This window comes from Suncus etruscus, chromosome 18, assembly GCF_024139225.1.
Source record: "Suncus etruscus isolate mSunEtr1 chromosome 18, mSunEtr1.pri.cur, whole genome shotgun sequence".
In the NCBI taxonomy this organism is placed as follows: domain Eukaryota; kingdom Metazoa; phylum Chordata; class Mammalia; order Eulipotyphla; family Soricidae; genus Suncus; species Suncus etruscus.
In genome coordinates, this window is record NC_064865.1 from 24066992 (window position 1) to 24080190 (window position 13199).

General features: G+C 37.7%; 1 protein-coding gene across 1 annotated transcript in view; it reads left to right on the forward strand.

The window, feature by feature from the left end:
- SYNE1 (spectrin repeat containing nuclear envelope protein 1) overlaps window positions 1-13199 on the forward strand; it is a 578994-nt gene that overhangs the window by 135252 nt on the left and 430543 nt on the right. The window lies entirely within an intron of this gene.

Sequence of the window (13199 nt, forward strand, 5' to 3'; positions counted from 1 at the left end):
AGCTCTGTGTCCTTGCTTTGTTTCTTCATAGCCTATGTATGAGTGATATTCTTGAGTGTTTTTCTTTACCCTTCATGTTCCATATGATTTTGGTAACTGTGCTTATTATTCCAAAGATAAGCCCACAGCCAATGCCCAATTACAAGTGGGATGAACTGTTGACTCCAAACTCTATTCTTGCATCCATTCTCAGAAAAAGTCTGATTGAGTAGCAAGTTTTTTTAATCCCAGTGCTATGGATAGGATGAGGATGGAACAGTGATTGAAGAAGGTGTGGGATTAAGTGTGCATTATATACATTTATTTTTTATTTAGGGGTTTTGTGATATTAAAACATCATTTTCAGGAATTAGTGCATTAGTGCATTACTGCATGATTGTACACTGTGAAGTGTCATCTTGGGGTTAAGCTATATAAATAAAATAAATATATAAAATTATACACATATTCTCTATTTATGTGGACATGCAAAGGCCATGGCCACATAGAGGCATTTCACAATTCACATATACATTTATGAACAATTATTAAACTACTCAAAATGGGTAAGTTATTTCATATTCTAAGCTAGATGATGAAACAAAATTTGATAAAACATAGACCTGGGAGACAACAGATAAGGCACTTTCCTTGTACATGGTAAATCCCAATATAAATCCCAGCACTACATACACTACATACACTGAGTGGTTCTAGAGTACAGAACCAGGAGTAGATCCAACCCCTCTCAAATAATAAATTATTCAATGAAACAAATTCATAACAGATTTTGTTTTATGATTTTCTGGGATTCATTTTTCAATAAGATCTGTAAAGAGGTATCAGGCCACTTTGGTTTTTGGCCTGGTGTTCAACAGACAACCCTAACACCCAAAATTGATATAAGATTGATCTCTTTTGGACAGTGATTCACAGTTGTTCCTCCAGTTATTTTTGTTCCTTTCTCAGTTACAACCAAAGCCATCAGGATGCTCTAAGCCACTATTCTCCCTACACCAATACACATGTACACACACATATACACACAAACCCAATTCATTCATCTATACTTTGTTGAAGGTGGAGAAAGCTCTAAGAGATCCAGAGTTTAAGCTTATTGAAATCAAGTCTCTGGAATTTGTTGTGTTTGATCCATGTGCAGGATTTTCAGAACTAAAGAGGTCAGAGAGATAATGTAGTGGTTAAGGCTCTTTCTTTGTATTTCACAAACCCTAGCTTGAATACTGGACACCAAATATGACCCCACAAATATTTCCAGATGTCATCTGAATATAGAACAAGGAAGAGACCTTGAGAATACTGCTGCATGTGGCCCCAAACTGCCCTAAAACACAACTCCCCAAGGATTTGGTTCTAATGTTGAACACTTGGCCTTGGTTTAATCCCTGTCATGGTTAAACACAGACACAAACACACACACAAAAAAAACCAAAAAATAATAATAATAAACAAACAAAAATTCCAAAAAGCTAAAGAGAAATATTCAGACTATATCTAAGTTGAGATCCCAAGTATATTTGAAGTGGAGGAAATGCTACACTGTTCTTATTTGTTCTACAAATAATACTTTTAATAAAATAGCCATCCCATTTAAATTCCTTTCAATATTTTTCCATCATGTAAAACATGTAGCAACTGGAAAAAGAAAGAAAGAAAGAAAGAAAAAAGGAAAGGATAGATGGATGTAAGAGGGAAGGAAGGAAGGATTAAAAGATGAAGTGGAAGGAAGGAAGGAAGGAAGGAAGGAAGGAAGGAAGGAAGGAAGGAAGGAAGGAAGGAAGGAAGGAAGGAAGGAAGGAAGGAAGGAAGGAAGGAAGGAAGGAAGGAAGGAAGGAAGGAAGGAAGGAAGGAAGGAAGGAAGGAAGGAAGGAAGGAAGGAAGGAAGGAAGGAATGAAAGAAGGGAGAGAGGGAGGGAGGAAAGGAGTGAGGAAGGAAGGAAGCAATAGAGTTTTCTACTGAAGTAGAGTCATCTTCCAGAGAAACTAGAAATGAAGTGAACTGAGAGAGGTAGCAGCACAGGAAGGTACTCGAGACAACAGGAAGTGAGGAAAGGTACTATTGATGAAACCCTGATTCAAGAAAAGTCTATGCAATGTTCTTTTTATGCAGGTAGGATTTTTTACTAGTCATGGCATTGTTATTTAAAGAAATAGAGACATGGAAGAATCAATTTGCCAACAATAAAATATAGTCTTTGGGGGGGCCGGGTAGGTGGCGCTGGAGGTAAGGTGTCTGCCTTGCAAGCGCTAGCCAAGGAAGGACCGCGGTTCGATCCCCCGGCGTCCCATATGGTCCCCCCAAGCCAGGGGCGATTTCTGAGCACATAGCCAGGAGTAACCCCTGAGCGTCAAACGGGTGTGGCCCAAAAACCAAAAAAAAAAAAATATATATATAGTCTTTGGGGACTAGAGAGATAGTACAACAGGGTAGGGCACTTGCCTTGGATGTGGCCGATGTCCTCTTATGGTCCCCTGGGAACCACTAGGAGTGATCCCTAAATTCAGAGCCAGGAATAACCTCTGAGTACTCTGAATATGGTCCCAAAGCAGAAAAAAAAAAAAAAACCACTAAAAAGCCAACAGGTTCCTGGGTGCTTATCGTATGCTAAGGATGTTGTTGCAATGACCAAAAGTTGCATGGACCCAGTTGTGATGTATGCTGGTGGGGGGAGTCACACATTTGGTTTCAATGTTCACACAGTTGCCCATGATGTATGCACATCATGGAAGTCACACACTTTTAGTCTAATGTACCTACTTGCTGGTTATGGGGCTTCTTGGGAGTCAATGTGTGTTCACATACATATACAATGTTTACTGTACATCTTTTGCCCAAGGTGTTCACATAGATCACAGATTAGAGAACAAAGATCACATGCTTTGTTTTGGCTCAAGAAATTCCAGGCTCAGAACCAGCAGCACCAACTTGGAACACGTAGGTAATAGTGGATTCATCTTATGCTTGCAAGCAAATGCATTTTGTAGCAAGGCAAGTGTATTCATGAGACTCCTGAATTCAGAACATTAAAAAAACTTTTATTTTTCAGTGTTCACTTCATGGTTCTACCAAACTTTCCATTTAAATGAAACATTTGAAGTATATGGATAAAAATCTAGGAACATATTTATTCTGATAGGCAAAGCTCACTTCTATAACCTTTTTGCTTTTCAGAAGAGTTATGCTCCAGAAAGATAGCAGTGGTTGCCTGGCTAACTATGATTGACTTCAAAGTCCTTTTCAGATCTAATTTTGCTAAGCACTTGCCAAATCTGCATTTTTCATATTTGCACATGAATAGTGTGTAGCCACAGAGGCAAAAGGCTTTTCTCTAAAGATCCTATCTGGTAATCTAAGCAGTTCAAACATGAGACTGAATGTATCCTCAAAGCTGTTGCAAGTGAGACAATTTACACATATGTAAATTAATTAAGCTTTTCAGTTTGTATTAGTGTAAAGTTTTGGCCTTAAGGAGTGATGGCCTACCACTTACCACCATCTAATCCTAATCCCAATTAGCAGCCCTACCTATACACTTGACATTTCTTATATATTTTATCTCCTCAAAGGAAATGTCTCCCCAAATATCTCTGCTATTTTTGCTAGTTGTGGAGTTCCAGACCTGTGGTGCATCAGGGTCTAAATTCAGTGGGTCAAACCCAGAGCCTCACATACACCCAGTGATGCTCAGGGTTTACTTCTGGCTCACACTCAAAAATCACAAAAATAACACTCCTATTATGTTTGGAGAACCATATGGTGTACGGGGGCTTGAACTCAGGTTGGCCATATACAATGCAAGACACTACTCACTCCAGCCCCTGATCCCCATAATTCTTAATATTCCCCAAAATAACCTTTTAATACTCTGTCTTCTCAAATTCTTGACCTCCATTCTCCCAGTAATTTTGTCCTGGACCCAACTGACAGACCCTGAAACATGCCAACATGTTTAGTAGAAACCCCTTACAGTCTCTTTTCCAGCATTTCACTGTCCAACCCAACATGTAACAGCTCTGTGTCCATTTCCTTTGTGTTCTATTTCAGTTGGCCCCAGCACAATGACTAACTCCAGCAGGCCCTCATGATACCTGGCACTCTGAAGGCATTTCCAGACGATGTTTGCTCTCCATTTCTGGGACAACTATTCTTTACCTTCCACACCTCCTCCTCCATCCTTACTCTTTTCTGATGACGCTGCTTCCTATTTCTCTGAGAAAAATAGAAGTCATCAAAAAAGAAGTTCTGCAAGCTCCCACGACCATATCAGTCCACCTACAGGCATCTGTGCCAAATACTCCATCATCGCTTCTGTTACTATAGATGAACCATCTGTGCTTGGAGTTAAGATGCTTTTCTCTCAAATGCCAATTCTGTGGCTCTTGCCTTGCTTATTTATATTTCTCTGCTCTTCCCTACCCAATTCTGCCACCTTTCCCCTCTATCTAATCAAAGTGTGCTATTTTTTTAATCCATAAAATGTCCTTTCTTTATCCATCTTTGCTTGGTAATTCATCTTTCCTTCATTTTAGAGTAAATATTCAGAGTAATCTATCTTTTCATTTGATTTTAACTTTTTGATTGTTTTATCATTTTCCTTATGCTTTATTTATTATGTTTAAATTACTTTATTTAAACACCATGGTTACAATGTTCATTTTTTTCTCATAGTTCTTTTTCTTGGTGATTTTTTTCTCAGTTATAGTTGTTCATGATTGAATTTCAGTCATGCATTGTCCAAGAGCCTTCACCAGCGCATATTTCTTACCACCAATTTCCAACTTCCCTATTCTCCCTCCTACTCTTTTTTTGAATCTATTCCCATAGCCTTTGCTTGTATGAAATCATTGCTAGGTTAGTAAGGATTTTTATTCCCCGCTCAGTTGTCAATTCTTAATTTTCATCTTACCTCAGACACACTTAACGTACTTCTTCCTTCACCCTTGAATCACATTTTGCAGGGTTCTAAGTTTTTTTTTTCACTTTTTTATATATATCTCTCGTAATCTTAAATATTTCTAAAAATATGTGTTAATTATTTTCCACAAGCACAGCAGTGCTCTAGACATTTGTGACACACCCTTGAATGAAACACTTAAAAATTACCTGTCTGTAGATAACAATCTTTCACTAAGAAGGAAAAGATAAGGAATCTTCAAAAAAGATAAGTACATTTTTTTTATTATGTTAGAAGGTAAAAGGACAGGCCCGGAAAGGTGGCGCTAGAAGTAAGATGTCTGCCTTGCAAGTGCTATCCTAGGACGGACTGGACTGCAGTTTCGTCCCCCAGAATCCCATATGGTCCCCCCAAGCCAGGGGCGATTTCTGAGCGCATAGCCAGGAGTAACCCCTGAGCATCAAACGGTTGTGGCCCAAAAACCAAAAAAAAAAAAAAATAAAGAAAGAAAGAAAGAAAGAAGGTAAAAGGACATGGAATATGAGACCATTGTGCAGATTTAAGCAGAATGGTCTTGCTAAAAAGTTGATAGTAACAACAGGCAATTATCTCCCCAATTTCCTGCCTCACAAAATCTATAGCCTAGACATTCTTTAAAATTCTTTGCCCTTGGCTTGGAATGTTTTCCTACTCCCACTACATTCTTCTTCATCTTTTATCTACTTTTACCAAAAGTCACCTTGTACTTATCTTTTCTGGCCACATTTTGAAATTACATCTTGCCTTTGGCCTTTCCGTGTTTATTTGCATTTTAGCATTGATTTTCACTTCAATTGTTATCTTATTTCCTTATCATGTGTATTACTTCCCATTCTTTCTGCAAAATAATGTCAACATAATGGGGCAAAGATTGTGGCTTGTTTGTTCACTGTTATACCTCCACTCATTTAGGATGGTTTGAGATAAACATAGACTTCAAAATTTCAATTGGGGAGTGGTAGTGGAAAGATAATATAGTGGAAAGGACATTTGCCTTATGCATGGTTGACTTGGCTTCAACCTTTGACATCCCATATGGTCCCTAAAGTACTGCCAGGAGAGTTCCTAAGCACAGAGCCAGAAATAACCTGAGTATGGCTTGGTGTGGTCCCCAGAAAAATGAAAGCCTCCATTTTTTGTTTGTTTGTTTTTGTTTTTTTGGGTCACACCCGGCAGCACTCAGGGGTTACTCCTGGCTCTACACTCAGAAATTGATCCTGGCAGGCTTGGGGGACCATATGGGATGCCGGGATTTGAACCACCATCCTTCTGCCCGGAAAGCCTCCAGTTTCAATATTGCTAATTTATACGTTTTAGAAATGTATCCATTAGGTTTAATCTTTAATTTTTTGTCATAAAAATTTTCAAAAATATTTAATTTATTTTTTGTGTGCTTGTTGTTAAGGCCTATAGTTTTCAGAATCGTATTTCTTTATAGCTCCCTACTTTCCCTAATTGCACTTTTAGAAATTTCCTCCTTTTTCTAGACATCTTTCTGATTCACTTTCTTATTACTGAAATGGCAGGATGACTACTTTTTCATTTGTTTGTGTTGAGTTTAGAGTTGACATTCAGCTGTGTTCAGTGCTTATTTCTGGTGCTAATCTCATGGATCATTTTTGGTAGGAATTGAGGGGCAGTTTGTGGTGCCAGAAATTGAACCAGGGTTATCTATGTACAAGGCAAGTGCCTTATCCCCTGTATTATATTTCCAACCTCTGTTTTACTCTTTTTAAGAGAATATCTAATTATTTAGTGAGAATATATGAGGTTAGATGGCTGGATCCAGGGAAGTAATCTCAAAAAATTTTGATTTCAAATTTCAAAAGATAAAGTATCTTGAAGTCGGTTGATAATTTTAGAGGTGGTGCTAAACGGATTCTGAGGATATTTTAAGTGTGGGAGAAAGACTTTTAGTATAGAAATCAATTATGAAGAAAAATAATTCATAATATTGTGACTTAGGCTTTGAGCAATTACAAAAAATAGAATTTTTATCACTAAAATGAAAATAACATGTTAAGGTTTTATGAGGGAAAACCAGGGATTTAGATTGAGCCATGGTAAGTAGAAAACATAGCATGTGGTCAATAGATTAGAAGAGGCAGGAGTGCAGGAGAGAGGTCCAAAATCAAGAGAAATGTCCAGAATCAGTGGCATGTAAAAGGAAGTTTAAAATTTCAGTTCTTGGAGCAGGAGAGTAAATATTTTGGGTACTAACCTCTGTACTAACTTGTAGGGCACTTACCCTGCATATAGCCAACCTAGGTTTGATACCAATACTTCATATAGTCTCTTCATCGTCCCTAGGAGTTACCCTTGAGCCCAGAGTAAGGATTGATCTCTGTGCATCACTGTGTGTGTCCTCCAAAATAACAACAACCAAATATTCCCCAAACTAGAGCAATCAATTAAAAACATATATACAGAAAAAAGATCTATAACTGAGCATGACAGACATCACTATTAAGAGATAAAAGAGTAGAGGATGAAACAGTAAGGACAGGACATGCTTGTGGTGAGGGAATCCAGTCCTCTGAGATCTGAAAGGCCAGGAGACACTGTGAATCAGGGAGATGCTATTTTCAGTAGAAAGGCCATAGGGATCTTTGTAAAAGGCAGCTCATACATTTCACCTGTCCCGGCAGAACGCTCCCCCAGCTTCCATCTGCTCAAAATAAACACCAAAGCTTTCTACAAAGTCCAAAGTTCTTGTTTTTATTTTATATATTTTGAACCTTTCTTGGTGGAGTTAGGTTCAGAATTAATGTTTCTTCTAGTAAGTCAAAATGTTGATTATTAATAATTAGCAACTTAGAATGGTTTCTGTGTATTGTCTATTTTGTCTGATCTTGGTATAATTATATCTTTCTTTTATTAGTATTTTATTGCAGTGCTGATATCCATTCTGTTAATTAAGCCTATATAAATTCAGTTCTTAATAATTCTATATTAATTCAGTTCTTAATGTTTTGGAATAGCTCCTGTAAGTGGATCTAGTTTCATTCATTGTTTGAGCTGATGATTTCTGTCGTTTAGCTCAAATTTATATTATATTACTGTTTTTTTTTTAGAATGATTTAATTTTCTGTTTTAACTGTGTTTCTTTGGTTTTCTTATTCTCTTTTCCTTATTCTTTTCTTTCTTTTCTTTCTATTGATAAATTTCTGATATGAGACCTTTAGAGACCCAAAGTAAAATTGTCTTTAAAATTATGACACAGATACTTTAAAATATGTATAATTAGTATCTTGACCTTGTTAAGCAATATAAAGAATTAAGAACATTTATCCACATTATTTTCTTCCTAACTTACAAACTGTTGTCAAGTATTAAAGTCCTGGCATTTTTAATAACTTTGTTGTATCTATTGATTCTCGCTCATGGTAATGTGGACCCCGTTCTTGGTGATCTTGGCTTTTCTTCATATGTGTCTATGTATTTCGTACCAAGCAGGCTCATATCAGTCCCCTTAGAGGCTTCTAGCCTCAGGTTTTTCAACTTGTTTGAGTCTTATGCCTTCATAGCATAGATAATTGTCAGGAAAATCAACTTTTCAATTTGCTCTTTATTCTGCCTCAGAGATGTGGGGTCTTTTTCCACTGAAAGTTAGAGTTCTAAAGATTTCACTCACTTCCTATGAATCAGTCAGTTCAAACCCTCTGCTGTGTTTGCTATATTCTTTTTTGAATGCAAGCCCGTTTTTGAAAAGACCCACTGACCAGCTGAAGTTCTTTTATCATATGGACAAACATGTTTTGTTTGTTTTTATGACTTATAAAGGTTTTTCAGTGATCTAGCTGGTGAAAACTATACAATAGCTATATTATATACAAAAATATACAATAGACAAAAACCATACAATAGTTACATACAAAAACTATACAATATACAAAGTTTTTCTCTGAAGACAGCTGAACATTTGAGTATCCTGATCTTGTCACAGAAAATTTTTTCATAGCCATATTTTATTTATTTTTTATTTTTAACTAATTTTTATTGTGACCAAGATGAATTATAAATCTTTACAGTAATATTTAAGGTACATAGTTACATCGAATCAGGGGCATTCCCACCACCAGTGTTGTCTTCCCTCCACCCCTGTTCCCAGCATGAATCTTATATCCCCCTACTGTGTCCCTGGACAGCTAGTATAACTGGTCCCCTCTTTGTATAACTTGTTGTAGATTGGGTATCAATTCTATTGCCTTTGACTTTGGGTTTGGTATTTAAGTCTGATCATTTTTTATTTCTACTGAATCTGTTTGGTCCTGGTACCATCCATGTTTTTCCTCAATTTATGAGGCAGAACAAGATGATTCAAGTTATGTGGTTCTGTTTGAAAAAAAAGAGAAAAGAAAAAAACAGGAGGAAACCATTTAGAGGTTATAAATATCAATTTAAAAAAAGGAAAAACATAATAAAAAACAAAAAATAAAAACACACACAAAATACAAAAACCAGCAACTTCAAAAAAATACCACAGCAACAAAGACAACAACCAAACAATAACCATGAGAATGAAAGAAAAATGAAAAGAAAGAAAAAAGAAAGAAGGGCTGGTGTGGCAAGGTTTTGTGCCTTTTTTTTTTTTTTTTTTTGCATAAGCCCAGTTAATATTGGGGAAATTAAAAAGGGAATTCTCTTGGCCTAAGAGATACAAGGTTTCTCCTCCCTTGAAGCATACTGTCATAAGAATAACTACAGGTTCCATACATGCTCACGGTCTTTTTATGGTGCCAGGAAACTTTCCGCTCAGTTGTGGATGATAAAATCAGACCTCTGTAACTAGAGATCTTGTATTTGCACAGGTCATAGGATGAAGCCTAGGATAGAGTTTTTTTCTTTATAGTTCTAGAAGTTCTGGTCCATCACTGTTGTTGTAATCCATCTTCTATAATTAGTGGTCTTGGTTTTTGCTCAGATCCTAGGATGAAGCCTAGGATAGAGTCTTTCATTATGTTTACAGAAGTTCTTCTCAGTCGCAGTTGTCAAAGTCAGACCTCTGGAATTAGAGATCTTGGTTATTGTACAATACTAAGCAGAAGACTAGGCTAGGGTCTTTCTTATTGTTCCCAGGATCCAGTCATAGTTGTCAAAATCAGTCTTCTGTAGTTAGCGTCTTGGTTTTGCACAGATAAAGGATGACATGTCTTCTGGTTTCATCTTACTGCTAGGTGATGACATAGGACAACCTGCTCTTAGAGCAAGTTGTTGTCATTTCCTTGTTGTCAGGATGTCATATAAAACTGGTGCAAGTTGGTGCCAAAACAGTATTAGGAATTTCCCAGGGTGTGTTTGGTTCCTGGTGCAGTTTCAGGGAACTGTGTCAGTTCTATGTCTGGGATCTGGGGTTCAGGATTGGACAGTCACTGCCTGATCACAGGAATCTAACTTGGGTCCCCATGACACATGTTCAGGGTGGGAGGAGCCACTGTATTATAAAATGTATGGGTTCTTATCCCTAGTACATAAGAGCTTGTTTCTTTTTTTATTAAATATAATTTTTTAATCATAGTGGCTTACATATCATTGACAATAATATTTTAGGTACATATTAACATAAAATCAGGGGAATTCCCATACGAATTGTCCTCCCTCCACCTCCGTTCCCGTCCTTCTTCCCATAGCCTCTTCCCTTACCCCCGGGGCTGCTAGAATAAGTGGTCCCCTCTGTGCCTAGCTTACTATTTAGTGGTCTTACACCTGTTTGGTCTAGTTCCTCCCTTATTCCCCGCCCCAATTGGGAGGCAGGACTAGATAGTTCAAGTTATGCGGTTTTGTTTGAAGAAGAAAAAAGTAATAACCTGGAGAGAAAAAAAAAGAATCAGATACTCCGGAAATGGGCGGAGTCCTTCTAGAGGCTTTCATCCTTGGTTTGAGAGACGAAGGGGAAAAAGAAGGTGAAACACCACAACAGTACATAAAGAACTGTCAAATAAAATATCCAGTGAGCATTCCAAAAACAAACAAACAAAACAAAACAAAACAACAAAACAAAACAAAAGGGTAAGCACCATATAAAAGCCATGGTATTGAGATAAAAAAAAATGCGGCAGAGCACATAAGAAAAGAAAAGAAGAAAATAAATAAATAAATAAATATAAATGGAGACATCCACTTCAATACCCAACAAAAAATAGATAAGTAAATAATAATAAAAATTGTTTTGTGGTTTTTTTCCCTCCTGCAGATGCACAGTAAATATTGGGGTCATTTGAAAAGGAGTTACCTTTGCCTAAGAGATACAGGGTTTCTCCACCCTTGAAGTATATTGTCATGGGATTAACTATAAACTCCTTTTAGGTTCATTTACTCTCCCCTTGGTGCTTTTGTGGTGTATGGAAGACTTCTGCTCCGTCCTGGGTGATAACATCAGACCTCTATATCTAGAGGTCTCGGTATCTGCACGAGTCAAGGAGTTTAACTTATGATATGTCTTTCTTTGTGGATCTAGAAGTTCTGTTCCCTCAGTGTCATTTTAATGTGTCTTCTGTGATTGGCAGTCCTAGTCTTTGCGCTGATCCTAGGAAGGGGCCTGGGATAGCATCTTCCGTTATGTTTCCAGAAGTCCCCTTCCATTGCAATAGTCTCAGACAGACCTCTGAAACTAAGGATCATAGTTGTTATGCAGGTCGTAGATCACACCCTAGACTAGGGCCTTTTTATTGGTCCCAGGATACATATAGTCTGGCCATGGTTCTGTCAGCCAGTCATCTGTAAATCACGATCTTGGCATTTGGACAGACCAAAGGGTGACAAGTCTTCTGATTTTGTCTTATCGTTAGCTGGTGAGGTAGGATAACTTGCTCTTAGGTCAAGTTGTTCCCATTTTCCTTATTGTCAGGGTATCATATTAGGGCTGGCACTTGTTGGTGTCCGAGCACTGTTAAGGATGTCCTGGTTGGGATTTGTTTCCTGTGGCTGTTGTGAAGAAGTGTGTCATTTTTATGTCTGTGGTCCAGGGTTCAAGGCTGGATGGTTGGTGTCTAATCACCTGGGGTCTAAGTTGGGTCCACGTGACATATTTTCAAGGTGGGAGATACTCCTGTATTGTAAACAAGTATGAGTTCTTATCCCTAATAAATAAGAGTTCGGTTTTATACATAAGATTTTCCCTTTTTTTAGTATGTCTTTGCAGGGAGAAATGGTGCTACATTATATTGCCGGTGCATTTGAGGGTGGAGAGAGAAGAAAACAAAAACATGTCACACACCCAAAAGAAGATAAAAATAGAAATAAAAAATATGTGCTCATATATATATATGTATATATATATGACAAGAAAAAAGATTTTTAAGAAATGAAGTAAAAAATTAATTAAAGGAACAAGGTGATGCAAGAAAGTATCTTGCATTTGGGGAAAATCAGGTAAAGAGGTAGTGTAATACAGGTCTTATTCTTATGATGGTAGTATAGGTTTCCCCAATGTCTTTTGAGATTTTCTTGTGGTATGTGCTTTTCCGGGCACCTTTCCATCTCCCAACCTGACCTTCTTGAGATTGGCAAAATATTTGTGGTAGGGAGGACTTGGGAAGAGTTCATGCATTGGGGGGATACTTGTAGAACTAAGTCCGGTTTCAAGTAACAGTCCACGTTAGGAAGGGTTGGTAAGGAGGACCACGCAGCATGAGTAGCAGCGAGTTGGTTGCCTTTTCTTGTAGGGGGCGAGGTGTGGGTTTGACTGGTTGTCTCTTCGCTTGGGTGCTGGGTACTGGTTTGCTGGGGAAGGAGGTCATTCTTGATGCCTAATGGAATAGGAACTGAGGGTGAAGAGTTTTAATGTGGGGAATCTGGATGGGATTGCAGGTTGAAGGGATAGTCGAATTTTCAAAGGGGTGGAAGGGGAAAGTATATGAAAGGGACAGGAAAGAAAAGAGAAAATAAATTAAAAAGAAAAGGAGAGAAAAAGAAAAAAAAGAAAAAGAAAAAACAGTAGTGAGAAGAGTAGAGAAAAGAGCGAGGGAATGCTAGTTTGTTTGAGTGTGTTCGATGAGTAGGGCCTGTAGTATACTGTAGGGCACAGTTGCTGCTTCGGTGGTTTGGATGGTCACGTGCTTCAAGTCCTAAATGAAGGTATTACCTAGGGATGTCTACAGGCATTCTTGGATACAAAGGGTGGACAAACTAAGATTGCATCTCCAGGCTCAATCACACGAGATACCATACCCAGCTTGCACTACGAGAATGTCCCGATAAAATTCCTTTATCCCTAAGATCTTGTTTCTATACATAAAATTTTTCTGTTTTTTAGTATGCCTTTGC